Consider the following 15,892-nt stretch of genomic DNA (forward strand, 5'->3'; position numbering starts at 1 on the left):
CTAACAGAAACTCATTTCAGAGAACAGGCCGTTTGGCTCCAGGGCTGTGAACTGCGCTGTGGATTGCTGTCCTAGTTTTTGTCTGCAATTAGAAGTGTAGACTTTGTAAGTCTTTGGCAATATGTCAAACTCGTGTCATAGGGTGGACTGATATGTCAGATGATGTGTACAGGGTTAAAACTGTCAAATACAGAGATTTTCTCTGATAATGATCAAACGCTGACCCACTCAAACCCTTGGCCTGTGCTACGTTATGATATGCTATAGGGGTCAATCCCACTACGCTGTGCATGCAGTACATGTCTTTATTGTACATAGGGAATAAAATAGTATACTTACTGTACACTTTGTAATAATGGAAAATGTAATTTATTTGTTTTGAAAATAGGGGTACATTTTAAAATTGTAAATGTTTTTTTGTTCGATTATTGCTATTTCTCCCCTGTGTTGAAATTCTATCATTGACAACTGGTGATTTACTCATTTCTTTTATCATTTTATAGGTCCTCGTATCACTTTCCATCATGTTAATCTTCTGTGATATTCCGTAATGACATCATCCTTCAGGAAGTGACATCATTTTGAAGGAACAGCACACCAATGTCAGTAAGTATTAGCAATGGATATAATGAATTCCTTGACGTTTTTTGGTTTGTCTCATTCTAGAACATTATCCGGATTGATAAAATTACAGTATAAATGTTTAAAAACAAGGTTCAAAGTATGCCCTTTTAATTGCTCAGTGCTTCCTTTCAAATAAAATAAAATATATTTTAAATTCCTTTATTTTCGAAAGGTTCAGCATAACAGGAATGAATGACTGTATAGTTTTGTGTAGTTTTATAGTTTTGCACCTCTTTCTAATAAGCAGATGTGTTGCAACATGAGAGAAAGAGACAGACAGAGAGAGAGAGAGAGAGAGAGAGAGAGAGAGAGAGAGAGAGACAGACAGAGAGAGAGAGAGAGAGAGAGAGAGAGACAGAGAGAGAGAGAGAGAGAGAGAGACAGAGAGAGAGAGAGAGAGAGAGAGAGAGAGAGAGAGAGAGAGAGAGAGACAGACAGACAGAGAGAGAGACAGACAGAGAGACAGAGAGAGAGAGAGAGAGAGAGAGAGACAGACAGAGAGAGAGAGACAGACAGAGAGACAGACAGAGAGAGAGAGAGAGAGAGAGAGAGAGAGAGAGAGAGAGAGAGAGAGAGAGAGAGAGAGAGAGGGAGGGTCGTAAGAATCTAGGCCATTCGTTAATGGTAGAGTCACCAGTAGGCCGCGGCTTCACTCTGCCGCCTATCCAGACATTAAAAAGAATTTCAGATATACTCCATTTCTTTGAGGATGCACTTCCTTTGAGATGGGGCTCCTTTTGAGCATATCCAAAGTGTTTTTCTGGTACACGGACCACGCCACAATAATTTAAGCCCCAGTACACAGATAGGCGTGCTGACCAGAATCAGCCATTTGACAGTGAACTCGAGACCTTTTTAAAACCAGACTGATTTGATGTCAGTCTATGGTAAACCGACACGATTTGAATGGTAAAGATTATTATTTGGCAAATATTGCTATTTCAAGCAATGCAGTCTTAGAAACATTATAGCTATATCAGATATTTAAGAACATTTCATGCATTTGTCTCGTGAAATAACAATGTATTGACACTAATAACATTTTTTCAGCTGTTTTCAGCTTTTGAATTGGCAACAAATGTGTCAGGGCTGTTTTCTGTCACACTGCTTTTCCCAAGTTGCACTGGGAAATCTGATTCATTTTGGTGAATCGGATTTTTCAGTTGGTTCATAAATTTAAATGGTCTAGAAAACGATTCAGTGAATTATTTGTGTCACTGAGCTGACTTTCCATTTCATTGTAGTGGAATATTTAGTTAAATGCTACTGTTTGTCATTAGCTATGTTTCCATCCGAAGAAGCAAATTTAACTTGCATGCAAAATTGGAATATCGGATAAAACATTGGCGAATAAAGAAGCGTTTCCATTCAGTGAGTCGAAGAGAACAAAAATTGTTACTTCCTGATAAACTGGTGTTAAGGAAAGTAGGAGAAGCCACTGTATATTATAATTTCCGAATATATAAAATGATTGCATCTTAGAGTGCGCAGACGAAACGCAATAAACGTGGTCATGTTATCTTACTTTTGGAGGTGGATAACTGCTGTTTAGGAATGCAGTCGTGTAAGAAAGTTCTGGAAGGTAATTATACCGAATCACTTTGACGACAGACTTTGATATCTCAGCACAACCAAAACAGCTTTTCAGATGCTGTGCAAAAAGATCGAGAGTTGGTTAGTCGATTATGCCGTCCCATCGTGCAGTCACATGATTGTTTTTTTATGTGCATCAAGGAATTTAATCGGTAAATTTGTTTCCATAGTTAATGCTTACTTATCGGATTAAAAATATACCCGACTCAAACGAGTGCATACATTTTTTATGCAAATTTTTTGAATTTATGGCCATCTTGGCATTTCCATCCAATGAATGTATTTCTAGTGTTTCAGATGCATTGTGTAATTTTTTTTGCAGATGTTATATTTTTCCGCTGTGTTGCATAACTAGTAATTGGATAGGAAATATACCCCAATGTTTGTTTCTTTTGTCTTCTAATTCTAATTGAAATGTTTTAAACAAACAATACTTTCTTGAATGTTGTTTTTATCAGTTTATAGGTTTTTAACAGGATGGAACGTCATGTTGATCTTCTGTGCTATACCTTTAACTTGTTCCTGAATGACATTATACTCCAGGAAGTGACATCATTTTGGAGGGAAAACAACAGCATGTCAGTAAGTATTAGCAATTCTTTGATGTTTTTCTGTGGTAGTAGTTGGTTTGTCTCATTCTAGAATATTATCGAGTTTGATAAAATGACAGAAATCAGTAAAAAAAAATGACAAAATGACTAACTTTAGCTATTATTTTCATCCCACTCTGATAGTTCAGTATCTCAATTATATACTGTTTTCAGTATATAAATGAGTATAGTGTTTCAGTTATTCAGTTGTTGTCACTGTAATTGAGAATTTTGTGCCAGATAAATATTGCTCTCAATATGAAAATGAATGACTTAATCTGATGGTTATATGAAAAGATATCGCCTCTTGGATAGCATCAATGTTAGTTAGCTTGTGTAGTTAAATACATTTTCATCATTTTATGAGTAGCTTGAAGCTTGCAAAGCTACAGTTTCAAAACGGCTTCCCCTATGATGCTTCTTATAGCAACTGAGCATATGATGTTAATTCATCAACATATTCTTTAGTGATGCTATCATGCGTGTATCAGGCAAATGTGACTCTCTCCTGCTGAATATCTGCTCTTCCTCCGCAGCATGCGTCGCTAACTGCACCATATTGTGAAGAGGCAGGCAGCCCATCACCGACGTAACTTTGATTGACAGTAAGTGTGCATATGTGTCCAATCTGCTCATCGGGATACGTGCTATCGTCATGATCTTTATTTATGTGTTCTGCTGTCGGCACAGTGCGAGCTAACTGCCCATTCCACACTAAATTAATTAGTTTGGCAGCCAGCCTGTGATGGAAAATTGGATCCAATATGGTATTTCCAGGGTGTTTCAATGTGGCATTCACTGGAGGGTGAGACAGACTTCAGATATTTGGGTCACACAGATTACATGCGGGCGCTTTTCGTATCAGACTCGACCAAATGGAAATAAACATGTTTATGTGTTTTCAAACAACGTTTTCTACATTCGTCCACATTATGCATTTTATTTCGACCATGCAATTAACAAATACAGATGCCCCTTTAAAAAAAATGACGATTGTAAGCATGTGGAGCCTTTGTGCGAGCACCTATCCTGGCAGGGGTTCAAACTTATGTTCCTCTTGAAAGGTTTTATCCAAGTAAATAAATAAATAAACATCCTGGGAGAAAGGGAAAATAGAGAGAGAGAGAGAGAGGAGGGACTACGGAAGTGCTTCTATCCCGTGTTGTTGTGCGTAAAATAAATCCTTTGTAGTGCATGCTCTTCTAATAACACGTCGGCTAATTAATAACTTCTACACAATTATAAATTAACTTCGGATCAGGACTCCGGCTTTGCATATGATTTCCTATAATCGCTAAAGCTACTGCGAAAACATGTCTCATATCAAGCGTAACTTTCTTATTTAACACAGACAGACTGGGTTCTCATCGGGTTTAAACGTACAGCAAATTATCTCTGCTGGGACCTTGTGCGAAAGCCAAAAATCACAGCAGTAATTTTTTTAATGTGAAATAGCATCCTTAATCGTCATTTTTGGATTCGTTCTTTTTTTTTTTTCTTGCGAGTGAGCTTTGATGGAATTAATCTTAATATTTTAACATTATTACAGCAGTAAGGAACGAGTACGAGGGAGCTGTCACTAATTCGCTTTTCCACAAGTCTCGACTCCATGCGTATGAAATGATCATAGGTGGCTCTGCATGCTGCTCGTTTCTGGCACCTTGGTGGTGAGACGCTGGATCCATAATCAAACTCCTCTGTAATTAAAGGTGCAGAGAAAGCAGACGAGAGCGGCATGACATATCGCCTGACTCCTCAAATTCCTCTGTGGCTTTTCAAAGGATACTCCTTTAATATGGAGATTATGCTTATGTACTTGTCTTCACTTGAAAGGCATTTTCCTAATTTACTTATTAATGACATGTAAATCTATTTATACTGAGGGCCTCAACTTTGAGGAAACGCGCCCGTCCCGCTCGCCGTAAAATCCACCGGTTTGAAAACACAGAGGGAGGGAGGGCGCGGGTAGATGAGCCCGGCCTCCCATTCTTGTTCTGTTAAAAATTTATACAGTCCATGTTAAATTTATTAATATTGCTTGCTGTCATTCACTTTGCTGCACTCTAACTGAAATGCGACTTGACAGCAAGCACATTAAAGATGTATGTCATTGTATTCAACAAAGATTAATGAAGCTCTGTAAAAGTAGCTGTATAGGAGAGAGAGGGCGAGAGTGATCAGAATTTGAATCCGCTGAATTAAACAAGGCCTAGTGCGGCACAGTTTAACATGCTTTTGCTCAGTGAAGAGGCTTTGGGATTGAGAGTACTAGTGGTATGTTCAACCGTAAAAACAAGTTAAAAAGATAATGGTTCGACTCTAAAGCGTGGCAGGCAGCTGACTTCTAAGGCCAGAAACAAACTTCGAGCTAAGCACAAATGCAAATGCTTGGCCAGGGCATTGCAACCATGTGCCATTAAATTGGATGTTTTTATTGAGGTATCTGACTATAAATATATCTTGCTCTGCAAGCTTCTCTTCAGATCATTTCACATCCACGACAGTGGTTGACCAGAAACGGATAACTGGCCAAGACAAGCAATACAAATGTACGTTATAGCACCTCTTGTGGCAGTGTTGAGAATGCAGTGCTTGGAACACTCTACGTAGGCCCTGTCCCAAATGGCACTCTTCTTACAAGTCTGCTCTTTTGCGGCGTAACACCACTTTGACTGTCGAGTAGAAGTCCGCTGTGGAGCTCGGCAGATGTGCGCATCGCAAAAGGGGGTGATCGCAAGCACCCTTCTGAAACCTAAAATGACAAATGCGGTCTAGTGGACTTCAGTCACGCGCACAAGCCGGCCAATTCCACAAGACCATAAGAGCATATGAACTGTGCCATTTGGGACAATATACATCCATAGTGCTCTGCATTTGAAACAGTGCTCTCAATTGTTTTCAGTATTTGTTTATTTTTGTTAGCATGTTACTCATCTAAGCACAAAACTCTAGTAACAATATAGACTAGCACACAAAAAAGTTACTTTTTATTTTAGTATAAAAATCTGTTTAATAATGTCAAAATTTTAATAATGTTATAGTAATAATAATTCAGTTTTGCTTTTAGTAATTTCAGTACTTTAACTTAAACTAATGTTATTTTGATTGGGCCTTGGCAAAAACTCCGTTCAAGTTTTTCATTTAATTTATTCATTTGATCATAATAATTTTATTTCATTAGATTTTTTTATAGTTTTAGTTTTAATTAACAATAACAACACTGATATAAACATTTATAATTTGATATTTTATGTCTTTTTAATTATTTGAATGTTTTTGTCAGATCAAATAAGAGTCGAAATACATTAATAAAGTCGCTGTAATTACTTATGGTTTCTTTTGATATAGTAAAAATAGGAAGTCAAATGCATTGCATTATAAGAAGACAGTATTTCACACTATATGTTTTGTTGTATATTGTAGATTTGACCAGGTATAGTAGGTCATGCATATACAGTATATATCAGTATATACAGATGAGCCAAAACCTTATGACCACCTCCCCAATATATGCTGTTGGTGTGACTTGTGCATCAGTAGACCTTCTGTTGGCTCGGACCAGACGGGATAGCCTTCGTGCATCGATGAGCCTCGAGTGCCCAACACCCTGTTGCTGGTTTTTGGTTTGTTCCTCCTCAAACCACTGTTGGTAAATCCTCACCACTGCTGACCAGGACCAACACACAAGCCTTGCTGCTTTAGAGACACTCTGACCCGGTCACCTTAACAATTTAGTCCTTGTCAAAGTCGCTCAGATCTTTATTCCTGTCCATTTCTCCTGCATCCAACACGTTGATTATGAGAACTGATTGTTTGCTTACCATCTAATCTACCAAGACTGTAATGTGTGGCCTTGTTATGAGATGATCAACGATATTCACTTCACCTGGGACTGGTCATAATGTGTGTGCTATATAGTACAAAAATAGTTCAGTTCGAGTTTATTTATCCCTTAGGAAATTGGTTTTGCACAGGTGCTGCACATCACAAAAAACACTCACATAGCAAACACTCACATAATAAACACTCATGATTACAGATTATTTAACATTAGAATAGCAGTTGGTATGAATGAGTTCTTAAACCTCCTTGTTCTCCCTCCCATTACTCTATATCTACGTCCTGATGGAAGAATAACAAACTCTTTGTGTAATGGGTGTGTTGGGCAATTGATTATCGCAAAGGCTTTTTTGACAACATGTCCTTTAAAAATGTCCTGGGGCAGTATCTGCTGAGCTCCAATCACTTTCGAAGCAGTCTTTATCAGTTTGGTTATTCTGTTTCTATTGAACAGGCTAATACAATGAAACCATACAATGTCACAATAAGAAATTACGGATTCAATAAAACTCCGATAAAACAGTGTCATTAACACTGAGCATACTTTAAAAGAGTTCATTTTTCTTAGGAAAAACATACGCTGCTGAACCTTTTTACAAATGGCATCTGTGTTAGCATTAAAATTTAATTTATTATCAATAACTGTACCCAGATAACGATATTCATCCACAAACTCAATATCTCTTCCATTTATGACAGTAGGAGAAACTGAAATGGCAGATTTTCCAAAATCTATGATCATGTCTTTGGTCTTTGATATATTTAGACTTAGGTTACATTTTGCACACCAGGAGACAAAGTCCTCCACCACTGGGCCATGAGATGTCTCCTCATTTACAAGAAGACTCACAATCACAGTATCATCCGCGAACTTTAACATATACCTATTGTCAAATGTGCTCCTACAATCATTAGTATATAAAATAAAAAGAAGAGGGGAAAGAACACACCCTTGAGGCGAGCCAATAGAAGAACATAGTATGAGTAAATATGTAAATTATGCTGTTCTGGAATCAGCCCATGTCTTTTTTTTCTTTATTTTTTTTCTGGCTGCCATAGTCACGAAAGATACTTAGAATTGTACACTTTTCTTTATGTGTAAAAATCAAGAAAAATGGTGAAAGTATCTCCTGCAGGAATCAGCTGTAAAGCCACTAGAGATATGACATCTCCATCCATGTTTTCTCCAGAAGTCTCAGTGTTTCCAGAGCAGCAGTGCTGTAGTGTTGTAGTTGAGTGGCTCTCACACACATTCCCCCTCTCAAACATCCTCACGTTGAGCTCTAGCGCACCTCTTTCCCAAGGCGCTCCGTGTGCTGATGTCATATCCCCTGCAGCTGGGATGAAAAATTCACATCAGTCCTCAGGAGAAGTCCTTATGAAACCGTGTTCATATCTCTGCCGTTTGCTGTCCTGCATACAGCTAGCTGAAGAAGAAAAAATGGTGGAAAGCTAGGATAAATTTCACAAAGAATTAAGATCTGATGCAGATTTAATGTTGCCTGGTTAATGTGGTCCAATTAGTCCCTGCTGGTAGATACTGTAACTACACCACCTGTCAGCACCAATAATCTTTCTCACACACAAACACACACACACACACACACACACACACACACACACATTATTGTATTGCTTTTTTAGTAGATGTTTTCCCAGTTTGTTTTTGAAAGCACTTAAAAGCATGATATTATATTATATTTTAAAAAGATATTTTTCTTTTTGCTGCCTTTACTGGGTAAAATAGTCATGGCTATTATATATATATTTCTAGAGTCATTTTGAATTAGCATTGAACTACTTCCATCAATATTTTTCTTTATTTCATTACATCTTATATATAAGTATGTAAACACTTTTTTCCTCGTCGACCAATTTTGATGATTGCAAAGCATTTTGTTTTTGGGATAAGCAACCACATATCCAGTGTTAACGGCCTAGCTTGGAAAAGAAGGTGGAGAGGAAGCAAAAAAAAAAAAAAAAGAAAAGCCCTTTGGGAAGCAATAAAATGATTCTTCTGGCGTACACTGCCTCAAATCATTAAATTCAAAGATTAAACACCCTCCTTACAAACAGCTGATTGTGTTTTTGCAATTAAGATTGCACTAGAAAATCAAAACAAAGCAACATTTGCTGTTTACTCAGCACAGCGAGTAACACACACAAGCATATTTTCATACGAGAGAATAAAAAAGTATTTACAAAGCTAATTTGGTCTAACAGGAAGCATGGTGAAGCAAGATGACCAGTATGAAGAGAGAGAGAGAGAGAGAGATGTTGAGAAAGAGGAAGAGTTCTTCAGGGCAAGAGGGCCACTCTTTGCCCAGTGCAGATGTATAATGCAAAGTTAGTGTTTCTTAGACCTTTCCTCCAGATAGCTGGATCTGATAGATCTAAAGCAAAGGCAGTTAAACAGCTGGGCACTGTGGGCCCCGGTGTGCAGTGAGAATATACTGTAGCAATGGATGGAGAGTTAAACATGTGAAGGAAAGTAAATTTGCCCCGGGTGAGCATCTGGTTGAGGTCTTTAGACGTTGGACATTGCTCTTTACAGAATCACAGCAAAATCAATGCTTTTTATCAAGCTTTTAGTTAATGTTAAACAGCATGGAACATAAAAACGTGGGTGTTACAAACCAGAATGGTGGTGGTTGAAGGTGATAGGCTTAAAATGGATTCATGACGTGGGCAAAAAAGGAAAGGAGTTTCAGAGGAGGAGTAACAAAAATTAGTGTGAAAAAAAATTAATAAATGTGAATTGTGCACGATAAAACCAGGAATGCACATACATTTTCATTTCACGTTGACTTTAAGGCTTGATATTTTTCCTTTAAAATAGAAGACAATTATATTTCAAGCACATTTGCGCAACATGAAACGATGTCAGTTAGTTATTTTCTCTGGAACGTATAGTTGAATTTGGCTTTAGAGCTTTCAAAATACTTTGTGGTCAGTCTGAGGAAACATTAATCAGTGTATTTTTCTGTTTCTGATCTAAAAATGCGGCTGCTAAACGCTCGGTTCCCTTGCGAAGCCAATAAATTAAATATTAGTAAACTACATATTTAAATTCCTTCCCCAGGCAGTTTTTTTTAGCATGTTTTGCTATTCTTGTGTACTATAATATTCACCATCCCATTTTCAAACTAATGGCTTGTTACAGCTTGGTTTTGCATTCCATTTGCTTTTCCTCCAGATTTCTTTATAAAACAAATTGCAGTGGAACTCTAAAGGGAGAAGAGAAAGGAAATTGAAACTTTCTGAGGAACACGTCATTTCACAAACGTTCACCCTTAAGCGATCAGGAATGCTGGAATAATTTTAGTGTTTATTGAGGCACGTAGCCGTCTGCGTATGAGAGGAGAAAACGAGTGATTTCCACCTCAAAACCTCACTATCTCTCATTTGATTATTTGATTCGAACGTGGCTATGCATTTTTTATGTCAAATGTGAATAATTATTTGTCCAAAAAATATTTACATTTGGTTTAAGCATTCATTCATTTCATATCCTTAAAGCTACAGACCATTATAGGATTTACAGTAGCTAAAACACATTTATAATTCATGAATGTAAACAAACTTCATCTTTAATTATATGTATTGGAATCATTGAGAAATTATTAATAACTTTCTAAGCTCATAAGATGGTTCATGCAAATAGAGGCAAATCACATCACTGGGAAGAGACGTTTTAGCCAAATACTTACACAGACTCGCTGAAAGAGAATGGTTGTTGTGTCATAAAAAATAAAATAAAAACCTTTTTTCCCTTTATCCCAAAGGAAATGTCATTTGTCGCTCAATTGTTTCTGCATTACATCTATTTAAATAGAATGTCTGTCTATATTTGCCACTGCCATAAGCCTTTTGTGTTTGAATTAACAATGATTTTAGTTTCCATTTATCAATTATTTGGGCACCAGTTACCAGCTGAATGTGAAGTCACACTGTAACTTATAAAGTAAGTGTCTGTGCTGTCTTAAAATGTTAAGTTTAGTCAACTTGAAAAGTAAAGTTGTACTTAGTGACAACTTGGATATTTGAGTTGACTAAACACTTTCTTTTTTTTTTTTTTTGAAAAATATATTTGTGCACATTTCATTCTAAATTAGAAAAAAAAACAAAAAAAACTTTTTTAGTAAGACAATCTTATTGTGTAGTGTACAAAATGCACTGCTGTAATACTATCAGAGTTAAAGGCGGTGCAACAAATACCACTTTTATATACTTTATTTCCCCCAAAAAATTCTTTTTTATTTTGGGGTGAAATATGATCTGCACATGTTCTTGACAGACCACAATCATGCATCAATAATTATGAAGTCCAAAACTAGCTTTGTATTGATTTGATTTTAGTCCCTTAACTCTACAAACACACCTTTCTACGCCTCTCTCCTTGAGTTAAAATATAGAATATGTTATTTGAATCTGGGTGGACAACACATTCTTAGCGAATGTCTCAGAAGGACGTGAACTCGGCAGTGTGAAAGCATGTGAGTCGAGTAATGGCACAGGGGAATTTGCAGATCCGTGGTGAACTTTCAAATCAATTCTATGCATTAGTTATTATCAGCGGCTTTGATAGACACAGACTTCACCAGACATCTGCTCATTACAGGGGCATGCTACTGTCTGACCAAATCTACAGAGAGACACAGAGAATGAGAGCGATTGTCTCACAGGTGAGTAGGTGAGGCATCAGTCATTAGGATTCCTGGGCTTTTACACATTTCAAATCAGCAAAAAAAAAAAAAAAAACTTCACTTTGTAATGTCATCTTGAACACCATGGAGGTCTATTTCATGCTTTGAAGAGCCCTGCAATAGTCTGAGTTTATATATTATCTGGTTAAACATCACTGTCTACTAATATCTAATGAAATTTTAGCCAAGGATTTGTTTTGTCAGGGTACACAGCTACTTTTGAATGGTATAGATGGATATAGAAAGATGCTATTTTTGGCACCAAAATGGTGTGGTATTAAAGAGATAGTTTACTCACATTTACTCACTCTCAAGTTGTTCCAACCCTGTACACATTTCTTTGTTGATACCTTTGTGGGACACCTGCTGAACACAAAGATATTTTGAAGAATATGGGTAACCAAACAGTTGTGAGACACCAAATACTTCCAAAGTATTATGTTCCATAATATGGAAGTCAATGCGGCCCATCAATTGTTTGGTTATAAACATTCTTCAAAATATATTCCTTTGTGTTCAGCAGAACAAAAACATTTATACAGGTTTGGAACAAAAGTTTTCATTTTTGGTTGAACTATCACAACACATTCTCACCCCAAATCGTCACTTTTTCGTCACTTTCAACCATGCTTCAATATCCGACGCACAAAGCACTCTTTAGCGTCCATATGTGACGCTTCGGTTATGGGTAGGTTTAGGTACGTGGTAGGGTTATGCGTCTCATATGGACGCTAAAGGGTGCTTTGTGCGTCGGATATTGAAGCATGGTTGAAAGTGACGAAAAAGTGACGATTTGGGGCTGACTATCACTTTAGCAGGGGTTAACTAGACCAAGTTAATCCATTAAACCTTGACTCTTGGGGCCAGTTGCATAAACATAGCCATTATGTTAAGACTTAAGTGTCTTAAGAACTAGGGGCAATCAGTCTTACTTGTTGGTATCAAATTATACCAATCTATGTTTTTATGTAACTGGCTTAAAACAGTTATGAACAGTTATTTTTTTTATTTTTACTAACTTGTAAGACTAGTCTTTGCAAATGTTAAATCACTACAGTAAGTTTTGATCATGCTACATGAAGCTCATACAAATTCAATCTGAATTGCATTCACACAGAGTTTAAAAACATTAAGCGATTTGACTCCGCTGTGAGGGGAAACGGCACACATTGGCGCAATTAGTTATGCAAATGCCTGGCTGTGATTTCCAAAAGTTTCCTTTCATAACGTGACAGGAGATGGAAGAGCATTAACGAGGAGTGAGATATCCTCCAAGACGCCGGCATTATCTTCCAGGACAGAGGGCGCAAATTCCCTCTCTCAGGTGGATGATTAAAATCAATTAAATCACTCCAGCTATGTCAGCCTAGGGATTCTTCTGACGAATGAAATTATGCTAAGAAAAAGGAGGGAGAGCGCGCGCTAGAGAAAGGCAGTTCGCGCTCTCCCCAGGCCTGTCTCAGCATCACTCTCCCCCACAAATGAGATTAAAATGTGCAGCACAGGGATTTCAAAGGGATATTTTCCATAAGAACATGAAAAGTCCTCAGAAGCCAGTGTAAAGAGACCTGAAAGCCTCTAGCGAGAAGCCCTGTCAGCCAACCCCCATCTCACACCACCGCTGCCAAAAGAAAAGTTCCGCGTACACGCGCTCGTGTTCCCTCTCGCAGCTTGTTAAGATATAAATAAACACAAACCCACCCGACTCAACAAACATTACCATAACCACCTCTGTCTGAGTGAAACAGCCGTGACATGGAACCAAAAAGGGCCGTGTCGAGGCCACTTGTGTTGTTGACAGTCTTCTGGTTTGCTTTCGTCACTCCTCACTGTTGTTCTTTTTGTCCAGGATTCCTCCGTCATTGTCAGTTAAGGAACACGGGCACAGATGAATGAGCTGGGACGCTGTGGCAGTGCTACGGTTGTTTCTCACTCATCACTGGCTGTTGCAAGTCAACAGCATTTAAATTGAACCTATTTGCATCTGGTCAAATTGTGCATGATTCAGCAATGCAGATTATTTATTAAAAAATGACTTTGTAAGCACAATTTGTGACATCCGTCAAGTCAAGTCATCTTCATTTATATAGCGCTTTTAACAATATAGATTGTTCCAAAGCGGCTTTACAGAGATACAAGGATAGTTTAAAGTAACAGAGATTGTTTTGGCTTTATAGCAGTTCTTGAATAAAGTTATTTTCCAGCTAAAGTTAATTTGATTGATTCACTTCCGTCGCAACGACCATTAGTTATTAACTTAGGGGCCGCTAACACGACACCGTTTTAACAGGAAACTCTACACAGACTTTAAACTTGAACCCTGTGAGAACGCTGATGGCGTGCACATGCGTATTACGAGTTCAGTCTATTGGTATGCGCGTTTGAATATATGTGCACAGGTTTGTAATTCCCTACAAACATTTTTGATATAGAATTGTATCACTTCGGGGTAGATACGCGAGCCGAATTTTCCCGACAACGCTTTATCCGTAGAGTGGTAAAGGGATCCTCCATAAGGAGAAACTAGTTGGCACTTTAACACCCCGCTATGGGGACATGTCACAAATTCCTACTTTTTTTTTCAACTACCTGCCTCTATTCAGGTATACAATATACAATTCACTTTTAAGATACAATCATTTAACATTTGATCAAATCAATTTAAGCACCCTATACTTTTTTTCTCATCATCATTTGGAAATATGTCTGTTAGAAAAATGGGTTTTTGGGCCTCAAGGTCAACATGAAATGGTAACTTTAAAGTTGCAGTGTACCTGAGATAGTGGCAGATATTTTTTGATGTATATCTACGGAAGCTTTTTTTCCGCCACTGAATAAAAAATTAAAAAGATAATTGTGACTTTTTTCTCTCACAATTCTGACTTTTTTCTCAAAAAGTCACAATTATCTTTAAAAGGGTGATCAATTATCTATTTTTTTATTCCGTGGCGGATATCAGAGAAAATTGGATTAAGAAAAATTTGGATGAGGACTTCATGGTTCTATGTATTGGTTGTTGATTGAATGGAAGCACATTAACACAAGCTTGCAATGATGGTGTTTAAGCAGACTAAATGATTAGAGAAGTCTGTTTTTTCACCAACTAAAAATGGCATTGTAATTAAAATTACGAGGTCAAGCTTTTTTAAAGAAACGAAACATGCATGGATGAATCGTTCACATATAAGATCATTAAGATGCATTTAGAAAATAGTGTGAATTTCCATTTCAACTTTAAGGCTCCAAACACACTACACAAATACACTTTGCATTCTTTCTCCATATATCAGAAATTGCAATTAAAATGTAATTGTTTTAACTTTTTTCCTAACAAAATTGAGAATTAAAATTGGTGTCAGACTTCCGACAGATCACACTTTTGACTAATCAAACCTTGATTTGTTCTTACTTGTACTTCTTTTTACGGTGTGATCATAATTCCCAGTACACTATTCAAGTATGTTTTTAATGAATTATACAGCCTATAATGGGTTGAACTTATTAGTAGTGGGCCTATTTGCAAAGGCAAAACATTACAATGATTATTAATTACTCATAATAGGGTCAAACATTTTGGCAAGTACCTTATCCCAGAACGTTTGTGCTTGTTATTACAGAGAGGCTTCTGAGTTTTGCCTAGCAAGTGGAAATATTCCATAGACTTGGACCAGTAAGCAACCACAAAGCAATGTATTAAAACACCTTAGCAACACCCTGGCAACCACCCACAAGAGTTTTGCATGGGCAAGCAGTCCTCGCATGTTCCTCAGAAAGTGTAAAATCTAGTTGTTGCATGTATTATTTGAGTCAAAGCTTTCGTAAAGCAGCATGTGTAGCATAGCTGCTGAGATTTATAGACTGTTAGTTTAAATTGGCAGAAGGCTGTAAGACAGCGCAGTCATTTACGGCGAGAGAAAGAGAGAGAGAGCGCGTGCCGAGGTCTATTTCTCAGCAGGCGCGGGAATCTTTGCCCTCCTGGAATAATGTAATATATGATGTTCTGTAGAGTGCACTGAGTGATCACATTTGGACGTAGAAAGATGATAAATGTATGTTGAAACAATGTAAAACTGTCTGAACAGGGTATTGTCAGGGATTTCTGCCTGCCGTGCTTCCGCAATAACCGCCCAGATCCCTCTTTGAGCTGTTCAGATCTATTTAATGCCTTATTATCTGAAAAATATACAGCACGTATTGCCTCAAACTCTGGCAGCCCTTTGTCTCCTGACAAATTTACCTATTCTCCAATTCTGGTGATGCGTTTCAGAAGCGAGCCTCTGTCAATCCCAGTTAAAGACAGCATCCCCATCTTTCGGCTGCGCAAAGCTTTTGATATAGGGCCCGGCCGTAAAGCTTGAAAGAGAAGAAATATATTCAGTTACCCACAGTCGCCTAGAAAAGCCTGTCTGAGAAATGGTGTATTGAAATGCCTAATTAACTGACAGTGTCCAGTCAATTCGCTTTGCTAAACCTGCAGATCACCTCAGCTGAGGGGCCGTCCCTGGGGCTCGTTTGACATGCACACTTTTTACGGCCCCT

The sequence above is a fragment of the Leuciscus leuciscus genome (genome assembly GCF_965113295.1).
Source record: "Leuciscus leuciscus genome assembly, chromosome: 21".
NCBI lineage: Eukaryota > Metazoa > Chordata > Actinopteri > Cypriniformes > Leuciscidae > Leuciscus > Leuciscus leuciscus.